Source organism: Vespa crabro, chromosome 1, assembly GCF_910589235.1.
Source record: "Vespa crabro chromosome 1, iyVesCrab1.2, whole genome shotgun sequence".
NCBI lineage: Eukaryota > Metazoa > Arthropoda > Insecta > Hymenoptera > Vespidae > Vespa > Vespa crabro.
In genome coordinates, this window is record NC_060955.1 from 1,772,501 (window position 1) to 1,778,486 (window position 5,986).

The 5,986-nt window shown below is 35.0% G+C and overlaps 1 long non-coding RNA gene across 2 annotated transcripts in view; it reads left to right on the forward strand.

Moving 5' to 3' along the window:
* Positions 1-2,023, forward strand: part of LOC124428256 — a 4,463-nt gene extending 2,440 nt beyond the window's left edge. For both annotated transcript variants that reach the window (XR_006943115.1, XR_006943114.1), the window contains one exon: positions 88-2,023. This is a non-coding gene — a long non-coding RNA (uncharacterized LOC124428256). The remainder of the gene's footprint in view (positions 1-87) is intronic.
* Positions 2,024-5,986: the final 3,963 nt, after the last annotated feature.

Sequence of the window (5,986 nt, forward strand, 5' to 3'; positions counted from 1 at the left end):
GTTGTAGTAATATAAATTTTTGTTAGTTCACGTGTGAAAAAGTTATCTTCATTTAACGCATTATAATCTTCTATGGTTTTCTTTCAGGGTTCTCTGTAAATGGACGAACGCATTTTGTTGAATCTTAAATAACTACGGAGCTAAACAACGGTCGTTCTAAGCGTTATGTTCTAACGTGCAAAGAGAGAAGAACATCGTCCAAGGGCCGTCTGAAAAATTGTTAAAAATTTAAGTGCTTTAACGCATTAAGAAGGAGGCAAGGAAGGGAATGAAATGAGAAAGAAAAAGAGAGAGAGAGAGATAGAGAGAGAGAGAGAGAGAGAGAGAGTGAGTATGTTCTTCTTAATTAGTTTCGAGAAAAACTTTCGGCTCGTTCCCCTTTTTCGACCGTTGTCAACGATTTTAGACTGAAAAATGTAGATGTAGAGATATTTTTTGGATATGTGAATGTTTTCATATATGTATACCTACATCTTTATACGATATATGTATAACGTGAATGTATAATGTGTGAATGACCGTAAAAAGGATGTTTTTTTCATTTCTAATTTCTTTTTCCTTTTTTATTTTTTTTATTTTTTTTCCTTTTTTTGATTACGTTAGATCTCACCATCCTCAAATTAGGTTTCGCCGGACGTTGATGAGTCAGACATATTAAACGTTAATAAAATTGGTCATGTTAAAAGAATGTCGGATCGCATGGTAACTGACCATTACACATAACTATACGCTTTCTTATCGTATACGTATAAACATTTTTGAATTTGTACGTACGAATTAATAATTAAAAGAAGACAAAAAAAAAGGAAGTAGGAAGTAAAAAACGCAGAAGTACGAAGCATTGAATTTTATACGATAAAAAGGAATGCTGTATATATATGTGTGTGTGTGTGTGTGTGTGTGTGTGTGTGTGTGTCGAATTATTATAGAAAGGAATTATTACAATTTAAAATATAAAAAAGTATTTTCATGAAAATATATGTCTGTTATTATATAAAGTATAGAAATTTCCATTTGCACGGAGAATAATATTCCTAGCCTTCGGTAGGAATATTAATTGCACGTATTCAATCAATGATATAGAAATGCGCGTGCTTTCTCTCTCTCTCTCTCTCTCTCTCTCTCACTCTATATATATATATATATATATGTAATATCAGTTTTATGCAAAATTGGTGGAATTGTTAATTGAAATCGATTGCTTTGAGAAGGAAAGAAAAAAAAAAATGAAAAAAGAAGAAAGAAAAATGAAACTAAATAAAAGTGAATTCCTTAAAAGCACGCTTAAAATTATTGAAAATTCTAAGAATTCCGTTGAAGGCCATTTGAAGGTTGCATTGTAAATGGATATGAACATCGTACTTGTAAAGAACAAAATAAACTTTTGGAATTGGTTAGAAAGATAGAAAGAAATGGATAAATAGATAGAGATAGAGATAGAGAAAAAGAGAGAGAGAGAGAGAGAGAGAGAGAGAAAGAGAGAGAAAGAAAGAAAGAAAGAAAGAAAGGAAGGAAGGAAGAAAGAAAGAAAAAGAATAGTTGCATAGTAGACACGCTTCTGCGAAGTGCATATTATCTCTGGACGCGAAAGGGGAGGACTTTGGGTGGTGCCCATGTAGTAGGGGCTTTGGTAAGAGGTTCTGAATAATGCATGAAGTGCGTTTCATTTTTCTATACCATAGGACGATACAAAGTTCTCTCGTCTCGGAGGACCCAAAACAAGCTACAATCTCCGGCAGTCGATGCTTTGTAATCCCGTCGACCACGCAGTTTTCTTTCTCTCTCTCTTTTTCCCTCTCTCTCTCTCTCTCTCTTTCTCTCTCTCTTTCTCTCTTCCTTTACTCTTACCTTGTTCCCTTTTCCATGATTTATGTTGTTGAATTCGGAACGAAATAGGAATGTGCGTTCGTAAGAGTAAAAGAGTGCCCGAGTAAAGATACCATAGATGTATCTATCGATAGGTTTTAACTCCTGAAGGAACTTATAGACGCGTGGGTGTGTTATCTTGTAAAATCGAAACGAAGTAACTGTCTGAAAATTCTCGCGATTAGTATCAAAAATATCCTACGGGCGAAGGGTTTAAAGCCACCTGCCGAGCCGTAGGTCTCTATCATGGTTGTTCATCGTCCCTCATGAAAGAGAACTACCTTTTTTTCTTTTTTCTTCCTTCTTCTTCTTCTTTTTCTCGTCTTCGTTACTTTCATTGTTCTTTCTCTCTCTCCCTCTCTCTCTCTCTCTCTCTTTCTCTCTCTTTATCTATCTCTTTATCTATCTATCTCTCTTGACGTTTTTAGGTATATTCACAAGATACGATACGAGAATAAAATCCTCTTTCGGAGACAACATCGCGAGGTATGAACTACTATTCTCGATCGTTTATAATAACACGCTCCCTCAGATAAATCCTTTCGAGTTGGTTGCATTTGGAAGAATATCCTTATTCCTCGGACTCTTTCCCAATCGAAATATTTCTCGATAGGTATACCTGGTATAGTCCCAAAACTACTTTTCCGTGCATACCTGTGTCGTCCACTGTATCTATCTATGTATGTATCTATGTATGTATGTATGTATGTATGTATGTACGTATCTATATATATATATATATATTTCGATCTAAGCTCTATCTATCTCTATGTGTTTATGTACATAGGTAAGTTATCTGCCATCGTAGATCCTATTTCTCGTAGAAATCGACAATAATGTTGAATTTTTCGAAAAGACGTTTTCAAAACGATATTAGGACGTATGTGTATTTATGTATATATTTTGAGATCGTAAAGAAGAACATTTTCCTTTTGTTAAGTCGTATAATAAATTTTTATTATTTCATATAAATTATATTAATGATATTACAATTCAATATAATGATTTTATATAATTCTTTTGTAATTTTATATAATTAATAAAAAAGAAAACAAAAGTCCATTTAATTTATATATAACGTAAAGATAAATAACGTTAAATAGAACAATTATGCGTTTGCATTTAAAATTTATTCCAACTTTTAACTTTATTCAATTCATTTTTCTATTCAAGTAATTATATATATATATATATATAATTTTTTTTTTTTATATATATAATCCTTAATTTTAATTGATATTTAAGGAAATCAAAACAATAGTATATACATATATACATTTATATATAGAAAAATTATACTAGAATAGTAGCTGCGTTACTAAAAGAAAAAAAGAGAAAAAATAGAAAAAACAGAGAGAGAAAAAGGAAAAAAAAATGATAAGAAAGAAAGAAAGAGAGAAAGAAGAAGAAAAAAAGTTGGACGATCCTTTTTACTGACTAGAGGCCGAACGGAAATGGAAATCGAATGCAAAAATGCGCTCCCGCGCTCACTAATAACGTTCGCGGAAACAACTGGGAGATGCAGAAAGGTGGCTCTGGTTGTAGCTGGTAGAAAAAAAAAGCGAATCTCTTTCGCGACTCCTCTCGTCCTAAAAGAATGCTGAATGCGGACGTAACGTGTACGAGTTAACAATGCCCCGAGGCGAACAAGGAAGTCGAAGGATGAAAACGAATGAGAAAGAGACGAATGAAACTCCCCCTTTAGCATTTTAAACGCGTCCTAGAATCATTTGATGCTCTAGGGTGGAGGGAGAGAAAAAAAAAAGAAAAGAAACATTATGATTCGCACTCGCGAAATTTTTTTTTATTATAACAACGGACTTAAGCGTCAAAATTTATTTTTATCGACGTTTAATTCCTATCCAATATTCTTTCCTCAATCTTACTTCTATATCCTCTCTAACTCTTCCTTTTTTAATTTCTTTCTTTTTTCTTTTTTTTTTTTTTTTTTCGTTTTTCTCAAATCGAGACTATCGAGAATTGAAAAAAAAAAAAAAATCGCTTTATGTATTTATTATAATTATATAACAGACGCAGGTTATATTTATTTCATTCTTTTTAGTCATTTAATCGTCGTTATTATTATCGAAAGCTAAGCGCGTGTGCATTCACATGAATGATTTAATTATTTGATTAATTTGTAAATGTATTTGGACGTTAGGCGATCCTACGAGTCTCATTGTGAGGTATACTCGATAGTTAGTGACCATGCATCCGTTGCACTATGTCAATTAGGCGCTTCCAATTAGAGCTTCGTAATTGATGAATAGTACACTACGCGGTGGGTTATACTGTAATAGTCTGTAATACGCGATGAATCTTCGTATTGAGCAAATGCACCACGTTAACGACGGATGAGTTATAAAATATCATTTTGTGCTTTCGAATGCTTATTAATTACGTTATTTACGATTTCTCTCTCTCTCTCTCTCTCTCTCTCTCTCTCTCTTTCTCTCTTTGTATTTCTTCTTCTCTTTCTCTCTCGTTCGTTAAACTTCCACTGATTATCTTTTTCGTAAATTAGCTACTAGAATATTTTGATAATCCGAAAGAAAAACGAAAAGAGAGAGAGTAGGAGGTAGAGAGAGAGAGAGAGAGAGAGAGATACGATCGATGTGAAGTAGACGTTCGATGAAGAAGGAAACAATCTCGAGCAACGATGACGTTGATAATTAAGCTCTTAATAGACGTAAAGTTTCCATTTAATCCACTGCCACGATAAACGGCGACTTTCCGAACGGGAAGGCGGAAGCTTGGCGGTAATGAGCGGATTAGAGAGTATTCCGCACGGATGCTGCAGATAAATGCACTGGGTAAGGGAGAGAAAGAAAGAAGAGGATGAAACGAGAAACGGATATATGTATATATATCTATATATATATATATATGTATATATACAGAGAGAGAGAGAGAGAGAGAGAGAGGATGTGTGTGTGTGTGTATGTATGAGTGAGAGAGTTAGAACGAGAATAAGAGAGAGAGAGAGAGAGAGAAAGAGCTAAGGTCGGTTAGAAACGCGTTGCACGAAACAAGCGGTACGATCGAAGTCACGGTGTATTCGAAAAGAAAAAAAAAAAAAAACAAAAAAATACAAGAAAACGGAAAAAAAAGGGACGAAAGAGAAAGAGGGGGGAAAAAAAAGAAATACAAAGATAAGTAAAGATCTCGCGTAAAGGTATCCTATCCCCGGTGAAATTGTTAAAAGTGAAGCTAAAAGCCGTCGTTAGTTGTTGTTTCTGAAGATAAATGAACTCGTTTGGAAAAGGAAGGAAATAACTAAAAGGAACAATTCGAGTTAAAGATATTGGTAAGATACGACGGTTAAATGTACTAGTCCGGATATTCCGGCAATAAGTGAAGGAACGTGGTAAAATGAAGAAGGAGAAGATGAAGAAGAACTAGAAGAAGTTGTAGTAGTAGTATTAGTAGTAGTAGAAGAAGAAGAAGAAGAAGAAGAAGAAGAAGAAGAAGAAGTTTGAGTGGAGGAAAATAGGATGTGGGTGGGGGATAAACGATCGAACGAGAGAAATGTATCGTGGAACGATACGTCATTCGTAATCCCGTTGTTTTCCGTTCTTCGATCTTTCGTCTAACTTTTTGCCTTGGAACATCCTCCACCTCATCCTCTTCCTCTTTCTCTCTCTCTCTCTCTCTTTCTCTCTCTCTCTATCTCTCTCTCTCTCTCTCTCTCTCTCTCTCGATTCTTCTTCCTTCACGAGTATAATAAATTTGGTAACAAATTGCGGAGAACGCAGCTTGAGCTCCGAGGGTTTTCGGAGATCACGAAGGGAGGATGAAACGATAAGCGAGAGAGTGTGAGAGAGAGAGAGAGAGAGAGAGAGAGAGAGAGAGAGAGAGAGATAGGGCAGACGGTCGCCACGTTTTAACTGGCTCGTAACCAGGACCTTCAGCTTTAGCAGAATTAATGGCTAAAGCTGCGCAAGTGACGGCATTAATGGTCGGTAAGTGTACCGAACTCTCTTCGATTTTTGTAATTAAATTCGAAAGATACCGCGGGATAGAAATGGAAGTTAACATATGGTTACGTACGTATATACGTTCAGATAAGGTCCATTCGTAAGACGATCAGACGGACGATAGATCAGATCGTTTTATCGTA